This window comes from Rhinolophus sinicus, linkage group LG12 (genome assembly GCF_036562045.2).
Source record: "Rhinolophus sinicus isolate RSC01 linkage group LG12, ASM3656204v1, whole genome shotgun sequence".
Lineage (NCBI taxonomy): Eukaryota > Metazoa > Chordata > Mammalia > Chiroptera > Rhinolophidae > Rhinolophus > Rhinolophus sinicus.
Genome location: NC_133761.1, coordinates 32054110 through 32068969, shown reverse-complemented (window position 1 = coordinate 32068969; position 14860 = coordinate 32054110).

Here is a 14860-nt window from a genome sequence, read left to right as displayed (position 1 = left end):
ACATGAAAAGACACTTATTGGAAACTTAAAGAGAAATACATGAATATTCTGCAAAAAAAAATTCATTAGCTCTTTCATAGAACAGATTGTCAGCACAACCAGAGAGAAAACTGTATTCTGTAGCGTATGCTTCACTCACTCATTTAAATGAGGGGCACAGATTTTGAGGAAATAGTGATATAAAATCTTTAGCATTTTACAGCATACAAGACAGAGCCTTCAATGTCAAAAATCTAAGCCTAGTCAAATGCCTCTAATTATAAGGACTTTTTTTAGCCTCTCTTTCCATTTGAAATTTGTATTGTTGTTGGCCCAAACACCATTTTTTGATTGCCCTTGCTGCTTGCTGAGAATGCAACCTCTAAAGCACTCTGTCTAATCTTTGAATCAACTCAGGAAGATGGAATTACCATCCCTGGAAAACTACAGTTTAGTTTCAAGGAACTTAGTGCAGCTGCAACAGTAAGATGGAAATGTGACTGGTTTGGAGGAGGCAAGGATTAAAGGTATGGAATTAAGAAAGACTTGTTGCCCCAGTGAAGAGAATGACCACATAAATCACAGGCTAACCTTGGCTCCACTTAGCTCAGATTAAAGTATGCAGTGTCACAGCCTCCCCACAATTAGGATTTGTCATCTTGAGCATCAGGATGGAAGACACAGCTGCCAAAGAGGGGCCAGAGGGAGAACAGAGGATAAGGAGGAAATGAATAAATTTGGTGACAGTGACTACTATTTTGATAGGAACCAGAAAGTCTGCAATATTTCAAGAACCATGTATAAGGGCAAGGGCTGTTGGAAATGTGCCTTCCAACTTAAAAATGTGCCTGACCATAAGAACGCTGATAAGCATTAGAAGAGCAGCTGGAATTCTGCGGGCTGCTTGTGTTTCCTTTCTTGATATTTATTCTGAGATCACATTTGCAGCTGCTTTTATCTGCTCCTTAGAAGTTCTTGTATTTGGGGAATCATTAATTGTAAAATAAATACCTACTCGCTGACATGGAAATGTAATTTATTAGTCAGCTACAAAACTGGTTGTCTGTTAATGGAATATATTGAATCTGGAACTTTCCACTCTACTCAAGATGCCATTTATGGGGACTCAAGTTTATCGCACCTCATGTTGCCTGGGCTAAGACATTAAAAATAATGCTCTCTTCAAGAGAAAGTTTTTAAAATTATGTATCCAGCAATATGGATGGGACATGGGAAGAGTTTTTTGAATAAGAGCCAGAGCTCTGAAAGAATGACCAGAAGAGAAGAGACAGCATGCAAATACACTCGTAAGAGCAAGATGGTTGAGAAATAAGGTATAGTCTAATCTTGTTAAAATGGGCCCAACACATGTTGGGATCTGGGGCAACACAGGAAGGAGTGCAGGGCAGAGGTGAAACCATGAGGAGCCTGACCCCAGGACATGTAAGGCACAGTGTCTTAGGATACAGAAAGCTTAGGTGTGGTTCGTATCAGCTGGTCCATACCAGTGGGTAAGGTGCTGAGAGGTTCCAGGCAGCAGTCGTGGGTAGTAGTGTGGGTGTCAGAACTAAAGGGGTCATGGGACCAGAATCCAGACCAGGTTTGTAAGGGCCACAGCCAAGCAAAATGAAGTTCACGGTGTGTTCCAGTTATATACAAGGCAAAGAGTTTGAGGCTGGGTAACTAAGTAGCTATCAAGCTCGAATCATTACATCTAGATGGGCCAAGTTCTGAGAAAGTAATAAGTAAGGGTGATGATGCTTCCACTTTAGAGCTACATAAGGTCCAGGGCTCAGCCTGTGAATGTGTGATCATGTGGGCAATCCACCTTCATTCCGAATCACACTGGAGGTCAGGGCTGAGGCTCCTGGTTTCTTTCCTGTCCTAGTAAGGACTGGCTCTGTAGTGGACATATGTTGTCCGCCCCGCAGTCCTTCCTTTGGGAATGAGTTCTCTGTGATTTAATGTGATTTGGGTATTGCCCTCCCAGTGCACAAGTGAGAATGTGACTCAGGTCTGGCCAATCAGATTACATCATTCCCCCTCCCACAACACTTTATCCAAGGTAGGCATATAGCGCAAGCTGAGCAACTCTTCTATTGAAAGTCTTCTACTACTAGCATTTATTGTGTGCTTACTATGTGCCAGGGACTGTTCTAAATGCTTCAGATGCATTATCTTGTTTAATTCTCATATCAATTCAATAAGGTAAAGCTATTATTATCTCCCTTTACAGATAAAGGATTGGAGACCAAAATAGAGTAATTTGTCTAAGATCACACAGCCATGTAGTAGAAACAGAAAGAGTAACTAGGCAGTTTTTTACCAAAGCTTGGGTTATTGGTGTGCAAGGAAAGACACACTGGCTTCCTCTGGGATTGCACACTATAAGGGTTATATAAACTGGAGATACAAATGACCATCTTCCCAGGCCTCAGGGTGGGCATTGTCTTCTGCAGTAGTGGAGCATGAGGCCACATATTATAAAAAGGAGATAGAGAGAGAGAGAGAGAGGAGGGAGAGACTCTCATAATATGGCAGCTCTCATAAAAAGGCTTGAGTTCCTGGATCTAGGTGTGCCTGAAGCCATTCAATCCATGGACTTTTCAGTTACATGGGCCAGTAAATTCGCTTTATTGCTTAAGCTAGTTAGAGTTTGTTTTTTGGCATTTGCAAATAAGAGTCCTGACTAATATAGGCTTGTCTGTAGGTTCTTCAACATGCACTGGGAGAATTGGGGAAGGTGAGAGCAGAAGAAACGAGTCAGGACGTTAAAAACAGGTTGGCATTCTGTGACATGCATACAATCGTTATGGCAATCCACAGTTCCAGTTGTCCTCACATTAGCAGTGTGCACTGACTGTCCCTCTACAGATACAGCCAACTGGCCTCTGGAGAAAAGTCTAAAGTTAAAGCAATACAGGGCTATTACCTCACAGAGAAAAAATGTTGGATATGCCTTTTCAATGCCTGGGTTTACAGCACACTGAAAATAACCTGTAGCTGGTTGAACACAAAAGGGCCATACCTGTGAAACTGTGAAAAGCAGGACAATTACAATGCTTGTGCTTTGAAATACACCTACATGCCCCCTTTTAAAGGTTGGGAGATTGGGTGATTGGTTGGTTGGTTGGTCCCTCAGGAATAGCTAGGTAAAATTAATACTTGTTCCACCTCTGACTAATTAAAAGTGTCCTTTCTAGGTTCCTGGCTTGCAGAGCAGTGGGCCTTGGTGTGGTCTGGCCTTGGTATTATTATGAGTGAAGCTCTTAGAACAGTGACTAGCACGTCGTTAGTACTCATTAACCAAACACCATTCTTTCCTTCTCTTCTTGGTTTTCCAAAGATTCTTGTATAACTGGTATCACTTTTCTAATGAACAGAATCTGTGGTAGAATGAGTGGTGAAGGGTTTAACAACTGGATGAACTATTGCAAGACTCTCTAATCAATATTCCTGCACATGGACAAATGTTAGGCCCAGAACAGATTTTTAATTCAAAGAGCAAAACTGGAAAAACCGAGGCTAAGTGAATCTCCAGGGTCACGACACAGCTGAGGAATAACAACGTTGCTATTAAAAAAAACAGGTTGGTACAAATAAATTGTCCCAGCCTCTTGGTATGCATTGACAATGAATAATTAAATCCCTATACTTTTGTATTGTCTTATAATCTGATTTTTAAAATCTGAATTAATTATCACAATTTTCTCTGTCATCCAATGAACTCGCTTGAAAAGCACAAAGTGCTTTGTTAGCAAGAACCTGTAGACCTTTGTAGCTGAAAGGAACTTTAGAAATCAAATAGGGGTGGAAAAGAATGGATTAAACAGATGTCTTTACTGTAGAACTTCTTAGAGCTTTGATTGTGCTAAAATGAATTTTGATTTTCCAATAAGCTATCTAGTAGTACACAACCGCTCTCAAACATAGCTGACAATGGAACGTTCCTCGGCAAAATGATTAAAATTTTTAGGTGTCCTGAGCACCGTCTAGGAACGGATGAGTACATCTCTGAAGTCCCCACATAGGCTCACATTTTATTCTATAAATGCTAATTATTTTCCTGCTAGCTAAGGCCCAGAGTGACAGATGCTTCCTTTTTCTGCTCAGTACACCTCGCCTCCCCTCACTACTGGGGTTCCTGCTAGAACCTCCAGTTTCCAGTTCTCTACCATGCTTCGGTGTGTGAGGGAGAGGCCAGAATCTGTAGCTGCGGCCCCAGGCACCCACACTCCACTCCCAGCACTGCAGCTTTGAATCCCTCTGTGTGTAATTATAAAGTATGTGTTCAGTAATTTACTTTGTCTATTCCATGAAGTGTGTTACCAAATAATACAGCTCACAAGTAAACCCAGCTTTTCTGCTGTGAGATCTGAATTTAAAAGATTACAACCCTTTATTATTCCAGTTTAAAAAGAAACCACTACTTATGTAGCTTAAAAAAAAAAGAAAGAAAGAAACAATGATTCTCTGTCCTCTCAGAAATGCAAGCAAAATTGTAGAATTAAGACATTTACATGAACTTTGTTGTTTCTGACCACATTAAATTGCCTCATTTAGAAAGGTAGAAAATAAAATGCCTATGTTTCTTGAATTTCCAGGAACCTAGTCTGGCAGCTGGTTCACTGTTGTCTTTTAGAGTTTGAAGCAAGAAAAATTACAACCAAAGTGGTGTCAATTTGCTCTATTTATCTTGGGAATTAACTTTAAAGCTTAATTGTCAAAAACAATGACCTCTATGCTCATGAAAATCCCCCAGGAATTACAAAAGCAGACTTGAGTGGAATGTGAAAGTCATCCTGGGGTGAACTGGCCTGCATAGCGCCTGAAGAAAACCACTCAGCCCAAAACGGAAGGAGCTGACCCTTACACGTTTTCGTACTTTTCTTCTCATCACTCAGATCTGGTTCCGAACCTACTGCTTCTATCTGACCCAGGTTTCTGCTGCTGAGCTGGTCGCAGAATTGCCTGTGGATGTGTCTTGTCACAGAGACTAGGTATCTTGAAATAGCTGTGCTGGGGTCCAATTATTGACCCTATTCAGCTCCTAAAGGCCCCCGAGGAGATAGTGCAGTGGCAAAGGGATGGCTTGAAGAAGTTCTGTTTGCTTAGGAAGGCCCTTGGGCAGGGTTTTGCCTAGAAACTTGCCCTCATTCTGGCAGAATTTGGAACAAATGTCTGGCTGAAACCATATGCTATCAAATTAGTAGAACAATCATAGGATAGAGAACAATAAGCCAGAAAGCAAAAATGCATACAGCTCATAAAGCCTGCCTTATAGTAGTCCAATGCTGAGAAAAAGATACATTGTAGTCAGTGGAATAACCATCCCCACGGCACCCTACCCCAGCCTGATGAATTTTGCACATATTTAACTTAAAAAAAAAAAAAAAAAAAAAAGGAGAAGGAGGAGAAAATCATTTGAGCAAATAGTGCCGCAGCCTCTGTTGTGGTCAGTTTAAGTCCAGATACTCAGCAGATAGCATCACCATTGTATTGAGGTAACAGTGAACAGCCAGGATTGGTATGGGTTTGGGTAGCAGCCTTTAATAGGTACAGAAAACTTCGTTCACTGGCTCCACCCTAAGTCATTGCCTTATAAGAGAGGAGCCCATCAAAACAAAAACAACAATACTGAATTAGATTACATTCTACTATACACAGCAATCCTCTTTCCTAGAATCTGTTAGTGCAAGTTCAGAACCATGTACTGGGAACCATGGCTAAGTGCTTTCTTTTACTCTACAAAATGGAGCTCATTAATTGATTTAGCCTTGACTCACTCTGGGAATGTTGTTCCCTTTGACCAAAAGCACAATTTCAAGAGGGACTTTAATGGAATGGTGAGGTAAGTGGAGACTTGCACTTAGCCAACCAGAGTATCCAAATCAACCCTGGTGATCACTGGAACATCAGATACGACAACCAGCCCAACCCCATGACTGGGTCTCAGAGTGAGCTAAATAGGCCTTGGGATTGTTGGCTCCTGTTAGGAATAATGATTAACAGGAGAAAGTGGGAGAGGAAATTTGGGAATCGAGCAGAGTTTATCTTCTCAAATTGGGAGCAAGTGAGAAGCCAATGAAAAGAAAAGAGAAAATATAGGCAAGTAGGAAAAATAGCCTTTGTGATTTTATACCTGAGAAAAACAAGGTAGCATAGAGAAGCACTTGCTGGCTTCCACCGTTTACCTACTTAGTCTAAATTATTCCAAAGCAACATCTTGGATTAGTTGTTCTCAAACAATTTAAGGACGTATTACAAGCTAGTCACCTGGAAGAGATCTTTAAACATCTACGTTCCCAAATCCACCTATAGAGAAAAGTCTAGTCTACAACCAAGGAAACTGTACTTCCAGGTTTGGTAGATAGACAAAGACTGGACTTTTAAAACATTTATATAGGAACAGATAAGCAATAGGAAGCCATTACACGTTCTTAATGCATCAGAGGAAAATGATTAAACAGGTCTTTAAGGAAACAATCTGGCAGTAGAGGCAAATCACCTAGGGATCTGGTTAAAATGCAGATTCTGATTCAGTAGGTCTGGTGGTCATTTCTAACCAGCCCCCAGGTGAAGCAAAAGCTGCCAGTTGTCCCACTGTACTTTGAAAAGCTAAGTCCTGGAGATGGCTGAGGCTGGAGCTCTGATGCTCCTGGCTCTCAGTAAGACACAACAGGCTGCTGAGTTCAAGTCAACATGTTTTCCTGGAGGGAAATTCCAGTTTCAGTCTAGATGAGATTGTGAGGTATTACAGAGTCCTCTCTTGAAATCAGGAGTCCAGCTCTGGGCTGTGAAAAAGTAAGCGAGCTTGAGAAAATTACTTTCCTCCTGAGCTTCTGTGGCCACATTCGGTAAAATGACTCAACTAGATTATATTGTCTCTAAAATACTTTCTCAATCCATATTCCCAAATTCTCTAGCTCCAGCACGTAGAATGGGGTCAAACCCACATAGGTGGACTTTTCTAATTCTGCAGGTTATTAGTTACTACATTTTAAAGAATCAACATGAGTATCTTACATCCTTTTGTTATGTTTTCTGTAAAGCATATATGTCCTCCCTATACATCAATTGTATACATTACGATTTAGACATGTAATTACACCCTGAAGGAAGGAAATATGTTTGTATGTGGGGGGTTGATAAAAGAAATGCTATTGTATACAGACTGAAAAACATTATACTTTATTTTTAAAATATTGAAAGGGCTGGTATAAACAAGTCATAGCTTACAGATGTGTGTAAAAGCCGTACAAACTGTGCACATTTACTATTTGGAGGGAAAAACTTGGTTTTAAAAATTGTTTGGACTGTATGTTCTTTTCCTTTTTAGCAGGGTGGGGAGCCAAAGGAATTGAATTACAGGGTAGAATATAAAATACCTCCTTTAAGGAAATAAATGTGTAATAGGAACTATCTAGCCAGTTCTCTCAGGCATGGGAATCCCCCGGGGCTCGTGTAAATGTGTATAAGTATGTCCTCAGTGTCACTCCAGATGTTTCTGCAGGGAAAGAATCCTTTTCCCGACACACTGGCATTAACACTCTGCATGTAACTTCTATGCTCAGCCTTGCTCCAAGCCAAGCAGCATCCTGAAGGGGGACCCTAGGTGAGACTGGGGATCCATAGGCCCTTCCGCCCCTGACCCTGTATACCTGGAAGGTTATGTGTGTTGCTAAGTATCCTCCTAGGCTTGGAGGGGAGAATGGAGCATGTAAGTATTAACACAGGATAAGGCTCAGAAGCAAAGTTGACCAGGCAGAGCGGTCAGGCCAGAACAACTTTAAATAGTAATTAAGTCTCTGTACACTTATCTCAGGAGATTGTCCTTGGGCTCTAGTTGAGCAGGGTCTTCTCTGCTATGTGGGGGGTCTGCTCGTAGTTTTGACTCTGCCCCTCAGGGGCAACCTGAGCTGCACATTTTTCTTTTCTTTTTTCTGTAGCCTCCGGCTGCTGAAGATATAAAGAGGCAGATCATGGTTTCTGCAGTTGCCCTCCACCCCCCCAGGCTGCTTTACATGGTAAGAAGGCCAGGAAGAATCCAGGGCTTCCACTTTTCCTCTAGTATGTCCTGTCTCATTCTCATCCCATGTTCCAAGGGGAAAAATGAAGTTTTCCTGCAGAAGACCCACTGAAGTGGCCTGCCTGACGTGCCAGGACCCATCCCACAAAGGGAATGCTGCCATGTGGTACCTGTGGTATTCTCCACAATCAACAGCAAAATCTTCCCCAGGCATTCTCCTGACACCTCTTGTCTCCCCACCTCACCCACCTTTTTTATTCACACTCCCCACCCTAAGCAGAAAGTCACATACTAGCAGCCACGACTGAGAGTGAGTAAGCGGTGGTGATATGCTAAGTGGATCCAAAACAGAATCCTGCCGCTGCATATCGTGCTTAAAACCATAAAAGCAGCAAAGGGGACAATGAACACTACCCAGAACCAATGACAGTGAGTATGGTGCCAACACATATACGATAACATACACAGAGAATGAAGCCAGGCCTAGACATCCTGTGGCAGACACTGATCACCCCCCGTCTACATTCTCAATTCTGCTTTAGTAACAGAAGCCTGAGTTTTAGCTGGGCATGTGGCACCGGAGTAAAGACTACATCCAGCCTTCCTTGCAGGGGGGTACATCTATGTGACTAGTTTTCATTTCTGTGGAGTCTCCTTGAAGAGAAGGTTCTTGCCCTTCTTCATGCCTTCCTTCTTGAGGTTGGCTAGAATGTAGCCATCTTGGACTATAAGGTGAAAGTAATTTTTTGAAGTTGGTAGAACAATAAAATAGAAGGAGCAGAAGTTCCTGATATCCAGGGACCCAGCCGCCATATTGACTCTGGAGGGCCTATGTTTATGTGACAGATAAATAACTTCTCTATTGTTTAAACCCATGCTATTTTGGATTTTCTGATATCAGAGCTCAGTTGTATTCTAACTGATACTATTTCCTTCTGCTTAACAACTGGTATATCAATGACATCTCCAAATTAATTGCTTTGTTGTTTCATTGGAGAGTAACATCCAAAACAATAGCTTTGAAGCCTAAAACATCTATTCATCATAGATCCACTCCATGCGTTCTCTAATTGAAATAAAACAAAATAACAAGCGTACAACAAAATGTGGTACACAGTACAGAATTCCTACTTTTCAATAAACAGTGAAAATGTAGACATTTTCTCTTGATAAAAGGCAGGTGACTTCTTCTCTAGAAATACTTGTTGCAGCGACTTAATTTCTATACTCTTGACCACTGGATACTAGGCACTGGGTCAGATTTCTTCCCCTTGGCCACCTCTCCAAGTCGTTGGAAGGGTGGGAAGAATAATTTTATGCTGATGAGGTCAGCTCATGTTAATTGGTAAGAAAAAAATCATAACTACTGATAGCATTGATATGCACCCATGTCATTTAACTCTCAGAATATCCTTAATTTGCAGATTCAGAAACTGAGGCTCCAACAAGTGGCATGACTTGCCCAAGGTAATAAACTATTAATTAGGGACCTTGGATCCAGGTTTTCTGATTCATAATTGCCTATTTACTTATCTGTCTCCCCACTAGACTGTAGCTTCTTGTTCATTGTTATATCCCCAGCACCTACCACAGGACCTAACATACTAAACATCCTCAATAAATACATGTTAAATGAGTTAACAAGCCTAAAATCCCACTCTGCCGTTGCTCCCTGGCTTTGCAAGGGTTCTACAAGCCAACGCTCTTAATATATTCCAGGTCACTCCCAGGCCATATGGCCTGTCAAGAGAATGTGGTCAAGGATGAGACAGAGGGGAGCAGGAGTGGTGAACACACCCATATGACACACTTGTGTTCTCCTCCACCATCTCCTGGGCCTGGGTGGGCCCACCACGTAGGGCATTTGGAAATGTGCCTCACGGCCTGGGAGACAACTTGCGCTTTGTGTACTTTTCCAGGGAGAGGAAAAGGCAACCATGGTCTAACACATGTTAGAAATGCTGCTGCCCGGTGTCCTGACATCATAGCATCCACCCAGTATGATTCCTGGAGGCAGGCCCACTTCCAGGCATGGCTCGGGAGGGTGTAGAGGGAAAGCACATGGGAAGAGGGGTTAGGCACTGTAAAAGGAAGTATGTGGCTAAGACATGCAGTGTGATCAGGCATTATGACCCAGCACATGGGGTAAGAGAATGGGGCCTCTCAGCTTCTCATGATCTGTGTGTCTGCAGATTCATTGAGTAGTCTGTGTTTGGGTCTTAGAGGCAAAGATAATAGAACTCATCATTCCTTGTAAGACCTGGATTCTCTGAAGCCAACTGGATCTGAGCTGGTCCTACTCCAAGTTCTCCCAAGGAACAACGAGGAGGATGAGACCAGACTAACTGTCTGCCACTGCCTTTACCCCTCGTTCCAGCAAGGGTGCCAGAGGAAGGTTTTTGGTATTTTGGGTTGTTTTTTTTTTCTTCCTTTCTGTGGCTCCCTACAGAGACGGGGGTGAAAAAAAGGCTTGAGTGAGCTATGGTCACCAATCATAAGGAATCTACAGCTAAATTATCACCTGGCATGATGGAAATAACATTATTGTAAAATGTTGTCATGATACTAAGGTCTTCCAGTTGGAAAGCCAAAAGTTAAGCCGGTGCTGGCATTCATTTTCCAATAAATGAGCTGGCTTCAACACTGACTTTCTCTCCTTGACTTGTAAAAATGACCTAAAAATGTAACAGAGAGTTCAATAAATGTTTTAAAGATTTGCTATTAAGTACAAATATTGTAACAATTTTACAAAACCAGAGGAAAACAACCTTAAAATCGCAACTTCCTTGCCCTTGCCCCACCCCCCAAGTCAGGATGAAAATTCAGGGTCTCAAACAATAACACATTTGCCTAGTACCTAGTACGTAGTAGACACTCAAATATATTTGGTGACAAGGAATTCTATGTGCCTTATGAGTTGGTACCTCACACGTTTTTTAGACAGTTTGCTGACTTGGATTAGATTCAAGAATAGTATATTAATCCTCTGGGGATATTCCCGGGCAAACAGCTACAGGGATATGCATTTTCCTTTGTTAAAACTTGTATCTGCATTCAAATATTGGCCTTGGCATTTCCTGAGTGCTGGCTGCTTTGAATGTTATTATGTCAAACCATTTGCGCTGGAAAGCAAAAATCCTGTTAAGAGATATGATCACAGGTTGTAAAGAGATGATCATGTTCCTGACCATTATACATTTTATATTTTGAAAATCCCCATAAGAAAAGGTCATATTAAGACAGCAACTCTTTGTAAAAGTGGAGTTGAGTACTTTTATACAATTTACGAGTAGGGGCAACATGAAAATTCATTTTTGTTTGTATGCGTTTTGCAGTGGCTTCCCTGCTTTGGCTCACTAAAATGAAACCTTTCTTTCAGAATCTGAAACTAGATGACAAGAGGCTTCTAGTTAGACCTGATTTTTGAGGGACTCAGCTCTGCCTGCGACGCCAAGTACCCCTACTGCTCTCACTGCCCACAAGCAGAAAATCTCGCAGTGAAGAAAATGGTCCAGGGGAGGTGGCTCTTTACATGACTGAGGACAGGAGTTCAAGTCAAAGTTCTGGAGAGAAAGTACAAAGCCAAAGGTTAAGGGAGATTGATCTGGCATTAGAAAAATAGAAAGTGCAGTTTCATTTGGATTTTTAGATACTCTGGGAGGGGGAAAATAGACTCTTCTTGTACTTCCAAGCGAAAGGTAGGGGTATTTGACACAATCTTAAGGTGACAGATCCACAGGTCGAGGATCATAGCATCAAGGCCTGGGTGCACCTGACCTCGGGAAGCTGGGCAGTTCAGGGCAACAGAACGCAAGATGGGAGCCGGTGGGAGCCCGGCGCTCAGAGTACGCGAGCCGATCATGCATGTCAGTTTCCACTGTCCTTAAGAGTATCCTGTGCAGCTTCAGAGAAATCCAAGGGCACACAGGTTTCGAACTCCGGTCCAAACACGTTCCCACGGATTGTGACACTCCCTCACCCCCGCCACTCCGCGCCACGCACTCTGACCCAGTTCATAGAGGGCAGGGAGTGAGCAGTGTGTATCAAGGTGGAAGTGTACGCAGCAAACACACAGCATCCCGAGAATGTGATGAAAAGAGGAAGAGAATTAACATCAGCCTGGGCGAGAAGAAAGTTTAGTTCCCGAGAAACTATAAGATGAGGTGCGATGCTTCTGTTCAGTCCCTAATAGGAGCATTTTCTGAAATCAGATCAAATGTAGTATTAGATTATAATAATAAACAAACAAGCAACTGACCGTGAATGGGAAGGCACCCTTACTACTTTCTCTCTCTCTCTCTTCCCCTTACATTGCAACCCCACTCCTTGAAAGGAGGGGTCGCCCCCTGTTCACCTGGGGATCCCCAGCACGTCTCCAAAGATTTGGGAAGTGCCTCGGGAAGTCAGATGAATGAGAGAGCCAATGAATGAATGAATGAGCGAATGAATGAATTACCTGCCCTAAGCAGATCTTTTCGCGTGAGTTCTCTGGTGGGAAAGGAAAGGAGGAGGGAGGGAGAGAGCCGAAAAGATAAATCGCGCTTGTATGCGGTTGCCCCCAAATGTCAATATGACCTAGGTCAGTGGCTTTCAAACTTTAGCGTGCCTCAGAATCACCTGGAGGGCTTGTTCAAACACAAATCGCGGGACCCCACTCCCAGAGTGTCTGACTCAGTAGGTGGGGCCAAAGAATCTGCATTTCTAACAACTTCCAGACGTCCCTGATGTTATTGGACCACACTTTAAGAACTGCTGCTCTGGTGAGTAACTCCGGACCCATCCCAGAGAAACTCCCAGCATCCCAGAGAAACGACCTCTGCTGCGAGAATTGCAAGGCCCGGCATTTTGAAAACAGACCGCAGAGCACAGTGAGCAGAGCTGCTGAGCTGCGGCTCATTCACAGCCGTATAGGACTGGGAGCTCATTGGAAATCAAGATTTTCGTTTGAATTTTCCCAATGGTTAGGCGTTGGCAAGTTTTTGTGGGTTTTTTTTTTTTTTTAAGTTGAAAGCGTAATAAAAATAGGTTAGCAGACTCTGCCCTAGTCTTTTCTGAGGATGAGCCTTTTGGAGCGCGAGGGCTGGGACAGTTCCACACTGGGCAGGTGGAGCTGCCCCAGCGAGGCACCATCTGCTGGGCTCTCCCTCCTGGGAGGCACCTGGGTCTTGTCCTCCGCTGCCAATGTCTTCTGTAAACCCAATCTTCCTAGTCACTGATACCAACGGGCTCCGTTAGAAAAACACCTGGAATTCGAAGCTGTTCTTTGCCACGGGAGCCTAGGAGTTGACCTAGCTCTCTCTGGTGAGGCAAACGATACCTGCTCCCCTAGAGGCACTGAAGGTGAAAGCGCGCCCTGTCCTGGCGCACCCTGGGACCAGCGTCCACACCCTCTGCAGGTGGCGCGGGCCTCGGGGCCGCTGAGTCCCGCCGCCGCCCAGCACGTGCCAGAGCCAGCCCGCAGCCCGAGACCTGCTAGGGGCTGACGGTCGCTGGAGGCTTCGAGTTGGCTCTGGGCCTTGCTACTGCGGTGGCTGATGACCTCACCCGGGAAAGCCAAATTCTGACAGGACCCGGGCTTACCGGAGGGTCGCCTCCAGGCTTGCCCACCCGGCCTATGGCCACATAGTTAACCTTCAGTCCCGGTCTTCGGCCTCCACAGGCAGCTCCCCTACCGGTGACAACGTGCCCGCAAACTGGTGGCTGGAAGGCGCCCGCTACGGCATCCAGTGGAATGAAGGGGAGCGAGGGGCGCAGGCACAGGGAGAACGCCACTGGGCCTAGCACGTCCTCCTCACACTCTCCCTTTCTCCAGGGAACAGACAACCAGGCGAGGCCGGCCTCGGGCGCATGAGGCTGTAGAGCCAGGTCAGCCCCAGGAGGTGGCTGGCCGGGAATTGGACGGCTGGAGGCGGCATAGTCCTCAGGACCCCCAGCCCGCGGAATGCTCCGGAGCGATCCGCGCGCCTGGCGGCGCGCCTCTTCCCACTTTCTGGCTTAAGGAGAGCACGTCGGTTCGAGGGATCCCTTCCCAACCGGCTTTCAATTGCTGGAGTGAGGCGAGGGGTAAGGCGTGGGGAGTGGAACAGCCTCTCAGAATGCGGTCCCCTGAGAAACCTCTCCTGCCTCTTCCGCAGGAATAATGTCCGAGGCCTTGGAATCTGCTAGTATCTGGGCAGATCGGAACTGGATGGCCACGAACTCCCTGCGCTGGGGTCAGAACTAGTGTCTTTCCCTGCCCTGGGTTAGAGCTTCCCGGGACCGTGTGGTGAGTCGGCTAATCCGTTTTAGAAAAACCTGCCAGGAGAGGAGTCACTGGGTGGGGGGGGAGGGGGGGCACCGCGTGCGTTGCTCAGCAAGGCCCTAGCGGAGGGGTTAGAGCAGCCCTGACAATAGGACCAGGCCCTCTCCCAGCAACCCTGCCATGCACATGACTCATCCTCCGCAGCAAAGGGGCCCAGGTGGAGGTGAAAACGGTCCCGCGGCCAGATCGGACGCTGGCGGCCCAGCATTCACACTAGGGAGCCAGCTGTCTGAGTGACCGCCCGCAGCGCCCGCTCCACGTAGTGCTTGGCCTGTGCCTCCAGGGGGCGCTGGGGCTCTTCTCGCAGGCCGCTGAGATCCCGCCCCCGCTGCGCTTTCCCATCCCATCCCGGCGTAGCGCGCCAACTAGAACATACTTTTTCAAAAGATAAAATTCTTAGTTTTCTAGCCCCTACCTCCGCACCCTCAGTTCTGAGCCCACAACCAACGATCCTCCTCTAGGTTTTCGCGAGCCTCCTCACTGTTCCGGGACTTGAGTGCACACGCCCAGAGAATAGCTGGGTTCCCAACTCCTCCGGGCTCCAGCGAAAG